This window comes from Vigna umbellata, chromosome 7 (genome assembly GCF_029865625.1).
Source record: "Vigna umbellata cultivar VRB3 chromosome 7, Vumbellata_1.0, whole genome shotgun sequence".
NCBI classification, from domain to species: Eukaryota; Viridiplantae; Streptophyta; class Magnoliopsida; order Fabales; family Fabaceae; genus Vigna; species Vigna umbellata.
This window is the reverse complement of record NC_142171.1, coordinates 43,334,211-43,350,135: the sequence shown is the minus strand read 5'-3', so window position 1 is coordinate 43,350,135 and position 15,925 is coordinate 43,334,211. Positions and strand designations below refer to the sequence as shown.

Sequence of the window (15,925 nt, the reverse complement as noted above, 5' to 3'; positions counted from 1 at the left end):
TAATAGTATTTAATTATTTGCTTCATCCTTATGCGATTTTTTTTTAAAATAACATAGCAGTGGTTAATATTTATCTAGATGGCATGGTTTTTGGACATGTCAGAATTCAGTTATCGGCTAACCAAATTTTTACTTGAATTTTCGTAAATTTAATTCAGTTGTAGTTTGGAATTCAGATTTTGGAAGTCAAATTTTGAAATTAGTTTTAGTGAATTTGATTGAGATGTATCTCGAAATTTGGTTTTCGGATAGCCGAGTTCTAACTTAGTTTTTTATGATTTTAGACCAGTTTTAGCTTGGAATTTGATTTCTGGGTGTTTCTGCTAAATGGGACCGGAGAAAACTCCTGCTACCTTCGTTCGGACACACTCCTCCTCCTCCGATCGGTCTTTCTTTTCTTGCCTCCTCCGCGTTCGGTATCAGTGTAAATGGGTTGACCTGCAGCAAACACTCCGACGATCAAGTCAGAATGAGCTCTCGCAAGTCTATAATTATCAAAAGAACAGAGTTTTTACCTTCCCCTTTGACTTCTATTTATACAATTACAGGGAATATTATTCATTAATTTACCTTTTAATGGCTTTCAATGCTCACTTTAAGTACTCGACAAAGACCGTTACCTCATTAACCACGCATTCATGAACATTTAACGGCTGTCTGCAATCTCCTTTCCTCGTGCTTACCCGATCGGTTATGTTATCAAACACCCGATCGGTGACCTACCCTCGGTAGCCACACAAGCTGCGGTCAGTTACTCACCCTCAGTAGTGACTCCATCCGTGGTCGGATGCTTACCCTCGGTAATAACCCACTCCATGATCGGTTGCCTACTCTCGGTAGTAACACAAGCCCCCCAAGCCCTAGCAAAGTACTTTGCGTAGGGTTTTGAAGTGACATCTGCCTAGCCTTCCTTTCCGTTTAACATAATTTGACCATGTGTTCTGGTGGGAACTGAAAAGTCTCGACCGTAACATTTAGGCGAGAAATGTGAAAAAACGAAGCGTCTTCCCCCCCTAAACCGTCAGATCCTCCCACCACCGAAACGTCACATCTCCTGAACCGTTAGATCTCGCGACCTTTGACGTTCCAGATTTATCCGTTGAGTCGGTTTTAACCTAAGTATAAATATCCTTCTTTTCACCCTAATTTATTACTGTCTCTAATCTTCTTGCCGTCGCCAGCCTCTTCTCTTCCTCCGAATCTCTCTGCTCCTTCCGTTTTCTCTCAGGTAATCATGTCGTCTGATCTCTCCGGCAACGAGGGGAGGGGGTACGCTGATGAAGACAATGCCAGTCCGTCGACCTCCATAGCCGCCGTTGCCGGTCATGGTGCTAGGGCTTCGCCCTCCGGGAACTCCTCCGATCTTCTGGTAGACAGTGATGCCCCTGAAGAAGTCGCCATCCATGTAGACTCCACCGGCGCTTGGGACGGGAAGCTCCGAGCTTGGCCTCCTGTCCCCGGTTATGACTGGGTGCCTGACGAAGTTAGACAGATTCCTTCCTCCTTCTACAATCGTGACGCATTCCGGAATCTGATCACCTGTATCTGTCTGGTCAAAAATGCTGATGACGCGAGACAGTTCAAGCTTGCTATCTGTCAGAGGACCGAGCGCGTCTGCCACGGTCGGGGGAACTACCCCTCTGACTTCTTCTATGCTTACGCCACCCTGTTTAAAGATCTGAAGGTTCTCCTGCCCTTCACTGACTTTCAGATGGGTGTGTTGAAAACCCTCAACTTGGCCCCTACTCAACTTCATCCGAACGGGTGGGCCTTCATGCAAGCATTTTCTCCTATCTGCACTGGCTTGGCGCTTAAGCCGACTCCCGCGGCTTTCCTCTATTTCTTCCACGTGCAACCACACCCGACCAAACCGTGGGTATCCCTGCGGACGGTCGGGAATAAGCACCTGCTGACTCTCTACAACAGCTCCTACAAAGACTTTAAAAATCACTTTTTTAAAGTCGTGCCGACGGAGGCTGGATATGAGAGTTTTTGCAACCCCGGCCCCGCCCGGGATGCCAAGTTTCCTCTTTACTGGACTCGAGACCCTCGGAAGGTCCTCTCCTGGCCAAAGCCGCAGATGAGCACCGAGGACCTGGATTTAATCAATCAGCTTTGTCAGCTACCCCCCAAATCCTCGTGCCGTGTTTTGATCGGGTTTCTTGGCAACAAGAACCTTCCGTCCAATGTGTTCGGTAAGCTATTTTTGATCGTCTTTTGTTGAGCAGCCTTTTGTAACTTATCTGAATTTCTTGTCGTTTTGCAGATTACCTATCGAAGATGGACCCTTCACGGAACAACACTTTTGCTCGCCTGTTCGCCCAAAGAGGGGGTGAAGTCAGGAAACCGAGCGGGGGTGCCTCCCCCGCCCCGTCGGCTGCTGTTGACCCGGCCACCTCCCGCAAAGTCCAAAAGGCCTCGATCCCTCTTGCCGTGGTCGAGATCCCTTCTCAACAAACATCTCCAGCCCCTCCACTAGAAGCCGAGCACACTAAGAAAGGCAAGCGCAAAGCCGCCAAGGAAACCTCGGCTGAACCAAAGAGGTCAAAGAGGCCCCTTCCCGACGAGCCTCCCCTCACCGGGCTGTTGAGCCCTAATGTCTGGGTGGCCAAGCGCCTCCCTCTTGACCTTTTCACTGAGGAAAAGGCCTTGGTTAGTGGGATGACCGAGGAGGAAGCTTCCAACATGGCCCTGGAGCTGATGGCACGGGCGGCCTTATGTCAGGCCTATGCTGCCCATAAGAAAGCTTCTGCTTCCGCCGAGCTTCAATTGCTCCAAGAGAAGCTCGAGTCTACTGTTAAGGCCAACCAGGACTTTACTCTTCGGCTAGCCGAAACCGAACGGATGGCGGAAGAGGATAAGAAGAAAGCCAGCACACTGTTGACCGAAGCTCGTGCTACTCAACGCCGTATGCAACGGTCTCTGGATGATGCCCAGCTGGACCTTTAGAAGGCCACTGCTTCCAACACAACATTGACGACCGAACGGGATTCTCTCCTCGATCGGGTAACTAAGTTGGAGGCCGAAGTCGAGCTACTGGGTGACGAAGTAGTGAATGAGCATGTGCTCGACTTTGACAAAGCTCTCGCCCAATGTCACCTTCTTTTCCAAGTGCCTACCGACGATCCCCGTATCGACGTGAGCATGATGGTGGTGGACGACAAGTTAGTTCCCATCCATGCTCCCCCATCTTGCCCTCCGGTCGGCCAGGATGTCGAAGCTGCCGTCGAGGTGATTGGAGAGACCGGCGAAACCGCAGGCCAATCCTAAGCGCCTAGACTTAGGGCTTTATTTCTTGAAACATGTATTTGTAACAACATTTTGCAATCAATGAAGAATTCAATTTCCTTCTGCCACTTTACCATTGTTCTTGTGTACTTGTATTTTCCTGTTTTAATTGTCTTCTCGTACTTAGCTTTTCATTTCCTGCTTGGTTTGCCTTGTAAGAACGCCGCTCGGTTTAGGTCTTAGGAGCTCTCTAGAAGTGTGTCCTAAGACCAAGGTGAGAGCTCACGAAGAGACTGCCTCACCCGTTCGGTTTAGGTGTTAGAAGCTCTCGAGGAGCGTGCTCTAAGACCAGGGTGAGAGCTCGCGAAGAGACTGCCTCATCCGTTCGGTTTAGGTCTTAGAAGCTCTCGAAGAGCGTGCTCTAAGACCAAGGTGAGAGCTCACGAAGAGACTGCCTCACCCGCTCGGTTTAGGTCTTAGAAGCTCTCGAGGAGCGTGCTCTAAGACCAAGGTGAGAGCTCACTAAGAGACTGCCTCACCCGCTCGGTTTAGGTCTTAGAAGCTCTCGGGGAGCGTGCTCTAAGACCAAGGTGAGAGCTCAGTAAGAGACTGCCTCACCCGCTCGGTTTAGGTCTTAGAAGCTCTCGAGGAGCGTGCTTTAAGACCAAGGTGAGAGCTCACTAAGAGACTGCCTCACCCGCTCGGTTTAGGTCTTAGAAGCTCTCGGGGAGCGTGCTCTAAGACCAAGGTGAGAGCTCACTAAGAGACTGCCTCACCCGCTCGGTTTAGGTCTTAGAAGCTCTCGAGGAGCGTGCTCTAAGACCAAGGTGAGAGCTCACGAAGAGACTGCCTCACCCGCTCGGTTTAGGTCTTAGAAGCTCTCGAGGAGCGTGCTCTAAGACCCAGGTGAGAGCTGACGAAGAGACTGCCTCACCCGCTCGGCTGCCGACGTAACAACAATTCTATGTACAACATAACAAATTCTGTGTAATAAGCAATGTATTATTGATAATGAATGGTGTATACAAAGCTCTTAGCTGAAATAGAATTTTAAATGAGATGCGTTCCACGTATTGGGTATAGCTCTTCCCGTCGGGTGCTCCAAACGGTATGCTCTATTTTGCAAATTCTGAACCACCCTAAAGGGGTCTTCCCAATTAGCAGCTAGCTTTCCTGCCGATCGGTTCCGCCGGGCTTCTGCTGTTTTTCGCCACGCCAGGTCTCCTTCCACAAATTGTCTTGGTTTTACCTTGGTGTTGTAGCGTCTTGCCAATAATCGCTTAGTAGCCTCCGCTCGGATCATAGCTACTTCTCTTCGTTCCTCTAGAGTGTCTAACTCTACTCGCATCTTCTCATTATTATCCCGCAAGGTTATCTTCCTTCGTAGGGAGGGCTCCCCTACTTCCACCGGCAGCATCGCGTCTACACCATATGTTAGACAAAATGGGGTTTCACCTGTTGTACCATGCGGCGTGCAGCGGTATCCCCACAGGACCTTCTGTAACTCATCTACCCATAGGCCCTTGGCTTCCCCAAGTCTTTTCTTTAGCTCGCCCACGGTGACCTTGTTGGCCGCTTCCACTTGACCGTTCGTTTGAGGATGTTCTACCGAGTTTGTCACATGTTTAATTCCCAATCGTTTGTAAAATTCTCCCAGATGCTTGTCAATAAATTGTCGCCCGTTATCCGTGACTATTACCTTAGGAATCCCGTATCTGCACACGAGCGTCCATACGAACTTCTGTACTCGAGCGGCAGTGATCGTTGCGAGCGGCTCCGCTTCTACCCACTTGGTGAAGTAATCAATGGCCACCAGCAGAAACTTCTTTTGCGCTCGTCCTACTGGAAAGGGTCCGACAATGTCCATTCCCCACTGCGCGAACGGCCACGGTGACATCAAGCTGTGTAGCTCTTCCGGTGGCTGATTGAAGTTTCGGCCATGTTCTTGACACTTCAAACATTTCTGCACGAACACTTTACAATCTTTTTCCACCGTCGGCCAGAAATATCCTGCTCGTATCACCTTGGCCCGCAACGCTCGTTGTCCTGTGTGCATGCCGCACGCTCCCTCATGCAACTCCCTCATCACATATTCGGCTTCCTCCGTAGATAAGCATTTCAACAAAGGGCCAGAGAATCCCCTTTTATAAAGGTCTTCTCCTATCATCAGATACCGAGCGACCTTCTTGGCTTCCTGTGCCCGAACATGTAGTCCACCCTCCTGACTCTGAATAATCTCTCTTATTTCTTTCCTCCAGTCAGGCGGAGCGGATATCTCATGAACGGCCAAGCTCTCCACCGATGGGTTCATCATGACTTGCCTTATGACCGAAGACAAGTGACATTTTCCTTTGCTGTTGGCGAGCTTGGACAAGATGTCCGCCCTCGCATTTTGCTCCCTCGGCACATGTTTGAACTCAACCGTCCTGAACTGCTTCACTAACTCTTTCACCTTATGGAAATAGCGAAGTAGCTGATCATCTTTGGTCTGGAAGCTCTCTGTCAGTTGTCCTACCACCAGTTGAGAATACGTTCGGCATTTGACCGAAGATGCTCCCAAGTCTTTGGCCAATTCGAGTCCGGCTAGTACAGCTTCGTACTCGGCTTGATTATTGCTTATCTTGAACCGAAAGACAATTGCATGTTCGACAATAAAGCCGTCCGGTCCCTCCAAAACAATGCCTGCTCCTCCAACAGATTTTTCCGAAGAGCCGTCCACATAAAGGATCCATTCATAAGGTCCTTCTTCTTCTTGTAACTCAACTGCAAAATCGGCCAGATGCTGTCCTCGGACTGATCCCCTCGGCTCAAATTGGAGTCCGAATTCTGACAACTCCACAGACCATCCTACTATTCTCCCTGCCAAGTCAGGTTTGTGGAAGATTTTTGCGATCGGGTGGTCCGTTCGCACTACCACCTGATGGCTCTGGAAGTACGACCTTAAGCGTCTTGCTGCCACCACTAAGGCCAAAGCAATCTTCTCCACCCTTTTGTACCTAGTCTCCGTCGGCTGCAATGTGCGACTGACAAAGTACACCAGTTTGAATTCAGGCTGCTCCTGCACCAATGCCGAGCTGACCGTGTCCTCCGAAACCGCCAAGAATAGTTGTAACGGGCGTCCCTCCTCGGGTCGTCCCATGACCGGTGGGTTGACCAACATGTGTTTTACCTCGTTAAAGGCTTGCTTACACTGGTCGTCCCAATCCGTGCCTGAACTCTTCATGATTCTCACTATCGATTTTATCCGCTCGACCAACTTGGGGAGAAATCTAGATAAGGAGGTGAGTCTTCCTACCAACCTCTGAACCTCCTTCAACTTGCGAGGACTCCTCATTTCCAATATCGTTCGGCATTTATTAGGGTTCGCCTCAATGCCTCTAGTTGTTAGCAGGAATCCCAAAAACTTTCCCGCTGGTACCCCGAACGTACATTTAGCCGGATTGAGGCGCATGTCATACTTGCGAACTTGCTGGAAAACCTCTGTCAGATCTCGCACATGATCTTCTACCGAACGGCTTCTCACCACCATGTCATCCACATATACCTCCATACACCTACCAATTTGGTCAGCAAATATCCTGTCCATCAGCCGTTGGTAGGTGGCCCCTGCATTCTTCAACCCGAACGGCATAACATCATAGCAATAGTTTGCCCGCTCGGTGATGAACGTCGTTTTGTCGCTGTCCTGTGGGAACATGGGGATTTGGTTATATCCTGAATAGGCATCCAGGAAACTTAGCACTTGAAACCCTGACGCTCCATCCACCAACGCATCAATACTTGGTAGTTGATAAGAGTCCTTGGGACAGGCCTTATTTAGGTCGGTGAAGTCGGTACACATCCTCCACTTTCCATTCATCTTCTTCACCATCACCACGTTCGCCAGCCACGTTGTGTACTTGATTTCCCGGATGAAATCAGCCTCCAACAGCTTCTTCACCTCAACTGCTATTGTCGACCGCTTCTCCTCCCCCATTCTTCTCTTCTTCTGGGCTACCGGTCGGGCTTCCTTGAACAATGCCAGCTTATGTGACATTACCCTCGGATGGATTCCTGGCATATCAGCTGCAGTCTAGGCGAACAAATCTTTGTTATCTTTCAACAAGGTGCCAATTAAATTGGCCTGATCCTCCTCCAATTCACTCCCGATGGTTGTAATTTGTTCCTCCTTCGGCCCCAGGCGGAAGGGCTTTGTCTCCCCCATCGGTTCCATACGATCGTCAGTATTCGTCCTTGGATCTAAGTCTGCCATAGCTACCTCCGATCGTCTCCTCCTACTCCGACTGCGCGAATCCGACGATGATGGTTGAACCTTCAACCCTGCCATGTAGCATTCCCGCGCAATCCTTTGATCTGACCGAACGACACAAACATTTCCATTGTCTAGTGGAAACTTCAGTGTGAGGTGAGGCGTGGAGACGATCACCCCAAATGCGTTGAGACATGGTCGTCCCAACAACACATTATAGGAAGTGTTAGCATCCACCAGTAAGAACCTGGTTTTCACTTCCTTACTCCGTTCGGTCCCCAGGCATGTTCTAAGATCCACATACCCCCTGGTGCCCACTCGCTCCCCCGAAAATCCCACTATCTGTTCGTTGTATGGGGCGATCAGGTCCTCTGATACGTCCATTTGCTGGAATGTTTTCCAGTACAAAATGTTGACAGAACTGCCTTGATCCACTAACACCTTTCCCACGCTATACCTGGCAATAACTGCCGTTATCACCATCGGGTCATCTTCATCTGGGTCGGGAGCATGAAAATCTTCATCTGTGAATGTGATTGGCGGCATGTGTCGCTTTCTCACATCTACCCTATGAACGCTCTTAAGCTCCCGCAAGTTTCTCTTCCTCGCGGACGCGGACGGCCCCCCACAAATCCACCCGAGATGGTGTTTATTGTCCCTCGCAGCGATCAGTCATGGCTGCGGCTTCTACTCCTCCTACGGTCGGGATGCCGGTCCTCTCTTCTATCATTTCTTTCCACCCTAGTCCTCCTGGGTGAACTTCTTGTCCCTCTCTCTTCCTTCACAAATCTCCTTAAATGACCTGCTCGGATCAATTCCTCCACCTTATCTTTCAACACCGTGCACTCCTCGGTGTTATGTCCTATGTTCAAGTGATATGTGCAGTGTTTAGTTCCATCTGCCTTTGGTGATGACTTGGAAGGTCTCACCTTCAACAGATCCGCACTTAGGGCTTCCTCAAGCACCCTCGCTCTCGGTGCGTTCAGCGGGGTATATCGCTCATATCTACCCCCTTCGGGCCATCTCTAAATTTTTGACCTTTTAGCCGTTCGCTTGGGACGAACGGCTTCTTGCCTTCTTTCTTCTCCTGCCCCGTGCTCGTCCCTTGCTCTTGCTGCTTTCGCTGTACCGCCCTCATCTCTTCTATTCTCATGAACCTAGCGGCCCTCTCTTGTAACTCATCTAAAGTTAATGGAGGCTCCGCGAACAGGTTGTCAGCAAATTGGGAAGGCCTCAGCGCGGTTGCCAGAGTGCTGATGGTAAATTTCTTGCCTACCCCGTTTACTTGCCGAGCGGTTCGGTTGAATCTGTCCATGAAAGCCCTAAGACTTTCTCCTTTCTCCTGCTTTATATTAGTCAACTCTAGATACGTCAGATTTCGCGCTCGTCCTGCCGAAAACTGTCGTTCGAACATATCCCTTAGAGTAGCAAAACTATTGATGGTTCGAGGTCTCAGTGAGTGGAACCAAGCTAAGGCTTCTCCTTTTATTGACAAAGAAAAAACCCTACACCATACATTCTCCCTGGGTGAATAAACGGTCATCGCGTCCACAAAAGACCTCAAATGCTCTTCCGGATCTCCCGAGCCATCATATTTTTCCAAGGTCGGGAACATTCGGTCCGGAATCTGTTCCGCCATGATTGTGGCCGTGAACGGATGCAATGCTCTAACCCGACCAGCTGTGGCCGGACGGTTAGCAGCCCGATGCGACTCGGCCTCACTCTGCTCCCTCTCTTGATCATAACTTTCAGTCATTGGGTCCGTACCATCTTCTGAATCCGGATCAGTTTCCGGCATCTCCACTACTGGTGATAGGGCGCGCGCAGGACGATTAGCTTGCGCCCCTCTGGCCGCATCACGCTCAGCCCTCAAAGTTTCTATTTCCGCCTGCATAGCCTCCATTCTCCTCCTCATCTCCTGTATAAATGTCGCTGGGTCTTGATCCATCCCTATGGTCGTAAAGGTTATCTTCTACTTCCCTCGGCCCCACGGTGGGCGCCAAAATGTTTCTGCTGAATGGGACCAGGGAAAACTCCTGCTACCTCCGTCCGAACACACTCCTCCTCCTCCGATCGGTCTTCCTTTTCTTGCCTCCTCCGCGCTCGGTATCAGTGTAAATGGGTTGGCCTGCAGCAAACACTCCGACGATCAAGTCAGAATGGGCTCTCGCAAGTCTATAATTATCAAAAGAACAGAGCTTTTACCTTCCCCTTTGACTTCTATTTATACAATTACAGGGAATATTATTCATTAATTTACCTTTTAATGACTTTCAATGCTCACTTTAAGTACTCGACAAGGACCGTTACCTCATTAACCACGCATTCATGAACATTTAACGGCTGTCTGCAATCTCCTTTCCTCGTTCTTACCCGGTTATGTTATCAAACACCCGATCGGTGGCCTACCCTCGGTAGCCACACAAGCTGCGGTCAGTTACTCACCCTCAGTAGTGACTCCATCCGTGATCGGCTGCTTACCCTCGGTAATAACCCACTCCACGATCGGTTGCCTACTCTCGGTAGTAACAAGTTATCAAAACACACATCACAAATATTAAGTTTTCCATTTGGATTCTCATGCTATTTAAATCATCTTTAGGTAGAAATATTTTCAACAATAATCTCCGTATATAGGACATATAACTACTAATAGAACTTTCACTTTCCAAAGATCCAATAAAATTTCATATAACTCCGCACTCAATTATCTTAAGTTAGAAAATTTCATGCATTCCAAAAATTACGTTTTGAAAATTTTATTCTAGAAATTTCGTTCCAAAAATTTCTAAAAAATTGTTCTAGAAAAGTTTCAGAAATTTTAATCTGAAAATCACTTTCACAAAAGGGTCTCATTTTGAAGATTTGGAGGGATGTGCAAAGGAATTTTGGAGGGTTCAGGAAGCAAAAGCCTCTCGTACTTGTAATGGACTTGCCTGCATCCAGAGAATATCCTGGTCACATATAGAGAATATTCTAGAAATAGGTTTTTTGCTTCCTGCACCTCCCTCCTGTAGTAAAGGTCGAAAAGACCAAAATGCCTACAGTTTTACCCCCGATCTTCCACCTTTCCCCGTTCTTTGTCGCTTACATGCTTCCCCGCTATTACATTGCTGTTGTGATCGAAGAACAATTTTATTTTATTTTTTTTTAACATTCCAGAATGTTTTTTTGGGAATTTTCCATATTATTTATTCCGAAAGACTAACACATTTTGATTTCCAGAACTAGGGGTGCATGATTAGTCTTCCAGAGTGCACATTGTGGAAAAGTGTTGTGGAATTACCATTCAGAGGACGTGTTCTTTTAAGCATTCCAGAACAGTAATTGTTGTTTTGAGCATTGTCTGGAACGTATTGGTTCTATGATTTAGTTTTCAGATAGACTTTGATGTTGTGCATTTAGGTTTCTCCTCGTCCATGTTTGAGTCGAAGTGCAGGTGGTTTCGTGGTGGGTGTGGTTCTTTCCATCCCCATCATTGTCCCGGCGTTGGCGTTCTTTCCATTTAGGACGCCCTTCGTTTCAGGCGCGGTGGTTGTGTGTTTCCGGCGCAAGGTCGTGGTGGTTGAACACGGCCTTTTTGGTATTGTGCCCCGGTGTCCCCGAAGGCCTTGCTCTGTCGTCAGAGATCGTAAGCTTTCCTTTTCTTTTTTCTTTTTTTTTCACAATTCTCCTAAGGTTTAGGATATATGTTTAGTATTTGGTCGTTATGGTGGATGGAGTGTTATTTGGAAGTGGTATGAGGTGGAGACTAAAGCAAGTGAGCTTGATGATGTACTGCTTCAAAACAGAAAACTTGAAGGTTCTCTTGTTAGTACCGAGAAGGCCTTAACTACATCAAATTAGGAGCTTAAACTTGCTAAAGAATCAATTGAGAAACTTTCTAATAAAAATCTGGACTTAAGATTTTTATATGCCAACAAAAGTGAAGTTGAAGGTTGGATGAATATAGGAAGTGATTAGAGATTTGGAAGAAGAGATTGCTAATTTGACAACTTCTCTAGAAAACACAAAAATGATATGATGGCCGCAAGAATCTTGTTAGAATGTTGTTTAATTGCCATTCATACATAATTCATCTCAACTTGTTTATCACCTTTTTTTTTGGATTCTTTTCTTCCATGCCTTAATTTTTACATGGCTTACCCAGTCATTTAAAAATGTTTATTATTTGGTTCACAGACTAACATGTTCTCTTTTTTCTTTTGTAGAAACAAATTTTGTAAAAGTTAGCCACTAATTAAGCTGGAGGCTAGGTGTAGAATTTAAGGTATAGGATAACGGAACTACTTCATATAGATTTTTTAACAGTGTGGTACAAAAAATTGGCACAGTACTTATTGCATGGTTGTCTAAATTTTATATTGGATCAGGTATTATTTATGTTACAGACAAGGTTGGCCGCTACTGAAAACATGACTCATATTCGGAACCTTCTTGGTCTAAAATTTGACATTACGGATTATGAAGTAAGTGTCATATTCATTTATAATCGTGGGAGTTGAAGATTGTGATTTCTTATTGCCTTGCGTTTTTGCTTCTGGTAGGTTATAGAATTTGGTAGATGAAACCAAATTGTGAAATTTATGGAGGAGGCTCAACATCATAGAGATGGGTTATTTGCTAAGGTTCTTAAATTATACATCCTATTCTGCCTTAGGGACGTTATTGATGCAAGTATGCTTACAATTCCCTTTCTTTTGCCTATTCTTGGTTTTGTATTCAGTTTACGTGAATGATAATTCTACTTTTCCGAATTGTTAGGTTATTTGATTATGGAAATTGGATTGTAGGTATCACCAGAGGAATTTATATATAACAGCAGTGGTGAACACCATGAAATATCACTTTGCCTTTAAATGGAACCAACATGCTAACGCTTTTTTCTGACATCAAATTAATGGGACAAAATTTTGTGAATTCATTTAAATAACACGAGCTGCTCTGCTTACTTTTTATGTAATGCTCTCAAATAAAATTCACCCATTTATAAATAACACGAGCTGCTCTAACCTACCTTTATTAATTATAAGTAGTTTGATGAGCACATGTTTTGGTCAGTATGGATTTTAAGATCCTGAAATTCTAAAACTCGTCTTTTTAGCATAAAAAAACATAAGTCAATCTTCATGGAGGTTATCATCTTAGATTGCATATTGTTTTCTCTCGAGTTGATATTGCCTCCACTTTCTGATCATCCTTGTCTTTTTAGTAGTTAGTGCCCATAAGCAACTCATTCGAAGGTGACATAAAAGAATTCATAATCTTCATAAGAATAATGTAGGTTTTTCAGGATGCACTTTCCTTACCGTATTGAAAATCAATTCCCCAAGCATACCCATCCTTCCTACTGGCATCATCATCCTTATTTCAGAATAACAAAATTAATGTGTGCTTATAACAAACAGACGTGGATGTAAGAATGATAAAATATAAAGATGTTTTTGTGAGAACTAACTTCTAAAAGTATTGTTTGTTTCTCCATTCTTGTTCTTTGATTTAGTGGCCTAGTTGCCCAAAGTATTGTTTGTTTTCTTTTGAATATTACTTTACCGTCACACAAATTTTATTCTATATGCTTTTCTGAGTAAACTGCAACTTATTCATTTTGATTGTTTTGGAATTGCAGGACTTTTTTTCATAATTGCTATCATTGCTAGATGGGTCGGTTGTTGGACAAAGTGACATCTGACTTGTGGTGCATGACTGTGTCCATTACTAACACATTTTTGGTTATCCTACATAATAGACCATGCCATCAACAAACATCAGCAAATGTTTCTTTGTATAGGTGTTTGTCAATGACATGTTCTGTAATTAAACTTGAGTACAGACAAGAACCACATTTAGGATTTCATATCCTTTTGGTGTTATTGTTTTGATATCCATAGGGTCTGACTTGAGTATATAAACCTTTGGAGGGATTGTCTTAGGTCGGAGACGGTTTTTGAGGTAGGAGTTTTGGGCGACGAGTTTTTCCAAATGGGAGATATTCTGGAAATGCTTATTCTGTTTCTCTGTTACGTCTTCGAGGGAGAGTGAGTGTTATTGTTTCTGGGATTCCTCATACTCAATTCATAACAGAGTTATGGAATTACATGTTTCTTCTGCTCTGTTCCTTGATTTCATTGTATTTTGAGAATTTATTTTCTTTAAAAAATAAAGGAAACAATACGTGGGAGACATGTGTGTCATCACACCTCAACATCTCTCTAACACCGTTAAACTGAAACTAATACTTTTGAAAGTATACAATTTCAAAGTTTCGGATTTATAAAAAACAAAATGCTCACACTTTTTATTTTTTTGTTTCAAATAATTTTTTGAAAACAATTCTTTAAAATATAAATCCAGATAAAAAATTAATTTAAAAATAATATTCAAATAATATTGCATAATAAATCACTAGTGCAAACAATTTGGTCCTTCTAAAAACACAAACTTAAATAATTTTCACTTGTTTAAGTTTTAAAAACTAACATTTCTATAGAAAACAACTTTAATTTCTTAAATCTAAATAAGAAAAATAAATAAATTTAAAAATTAAATTTAATAATTAATATTTCTTTCATTAAAAACTTTATTTTGATAACTTGTTTTTTTTTAAAGTCCAAATAAAAAACTTAGTAACAATAATTAGTGAATAATAAATATCCCGGGATTAGATATTTATCCAAATTGTTTATCAAATGGTTTATCCAAATTACTTCTTTTTACATTCTTAATTTGAATAATTTGACTTAATAGTAAGAGTTCATAAAAAAAGTAAAATAAAATATACACTTTAAAATATGTTTAATCAATTCTAGTATTTAAATCTTGTATTTACTAGTCTACTAACCATCAGTTGACTAACATAATTAGTTTTATTAAATTGCGTTTTAGTAAGAATGTTTTATTTGCACATGTTTTGTTTTTGACAGATAACTTTTATATTGATTGGATACATGTGTACGGATAATATCTATTTTTTATAATTAAATATTGAAACTAAAATAATATATATTTAATAACTTAAAAACTTACATTAAGTTTAATTTAATTTTTAATTTCGTAATTTATGTATATGATACACATTTAGTCACTTTTGTTTTTTTCTATAATTATTCAACTTTTATTCAATTATTATTTAATGTTAAGATTTAAGATTTGTAAATTATGATCTATTTTTTTATATTTGATATTGAAAAAAAATATATTTGTATCTTCTTTATATCTTTTATAATATCATATTTTCTTATTTATGGTTTTTATTTTTTATAAGATAGTTATTTAATTAATAATTAAGTTAGTAAAGGGAGAGATACAAATAGACATCCATAATAAAAATATTATATTTATTAAATATGAAAATAAGAATGAACTTTTATTATGAGAATGAGGGTATTGTTCCCTCCACCACCACCCTATACTTCTTCCACCTCTCCACATTATTTTAAATACAGTTATATCTTTAAGTTAAAAAGATTTTTACTTTTACCCTATTTTAAATAATTTAAAACCATAATTTTACTTTCCCAACACCCACCATGGAACTTTCTTCCCCTTTCTCCATTTTCGTTTCACCTCCCCATCTCCCACACTTTCATTTCTTTTTCTTCCCAGTTTTTTTTGGTTTGAAAGCTTCCATTGTCGTCGTGGTGTGAAGGAGCGTCGCCGCCGTGGTGTGGAGGAACATCGAGAGCGTCCAGAGCATCAACTAGGAAGTATACATCAACGGAGGTGACATCCTACAACGAATGTCCCCTAATAAAACAAACTCTAAAATAAAAAAATGTAACCTTTAAATGGAAGTGACATCTTTAACGGATGTCAACATTCGTTTAAAGTAAAACGGATGTCAACATCCATTTTTCCTTAAACGATGTTGAAATCCGTTGAAGGATGTTGACATCCATTTACGTTTTTTACTTTAGGGTTTTATTTCAAGGTTTATTCGAATGAGGAAATACGACACGCACTGCACCACTCCACGCACTACATCACGAGAGCGACACTGCACCACTCACCGCACTACATCACGAGAGCGACACTGCACCACGAGAGGGACACTGCTTGATAATTCTTTCCACTACCACCAACCTTTGCAACTTGTAGTATCTCACACCGACGAAAGAAAGGAAGAAATATAATGTTAAAATGAAAGAAAAGTATTTTACTACTAAAATAAGTTACTAGTGAAATAGATTATGAATGGGTACAAATAAAAATAATAATCCTAAAAATAAAATTTTACTGAGGGACAAAATAATAAAGAGGAGGTGAAGGGAGAAAGGTGTGGTGGTGGAGGGAGCAACACCCTAAAGATGGAAAAGTAAAATTCACGACCAGTCCATGGCGTCCCTAGCCCCAATTTGAATTTAGATTGGGTGTTCACACAACTTGTCTGTTGTGCGTAACTCAATGGAAAATTTTCTGAAATACGTGCTTTGTTAACAAGCTAATCTA

At 43.2% G+C, this 15,925-nt stretch overlaps 1 long non-coding RNA gene across 1 annotated transcript; it reads left to right on the top strand.

Annotated features, from left to right (window-relative positions):
• Nucleotides 1-10,419: 10,419 nt before the first annotated feature.
• LOC148196103 (uncharacterized) lies at nt 10,420-13,579 on the top strand. Its single transcript, XR_015781043.1, has 5 exons — nt 10,420-11,108; nt 11,689-11,747; nt 11,851-11,946; nt 12,025-12,154; nt 13,107-13,579. It is a non-coding gene; the product is annotated as an uncharacterized LOC148196103 (long non-coding RNA).
• Nucleotides 13,580-15,925: the final 2,346 nt, after the last annotated feature.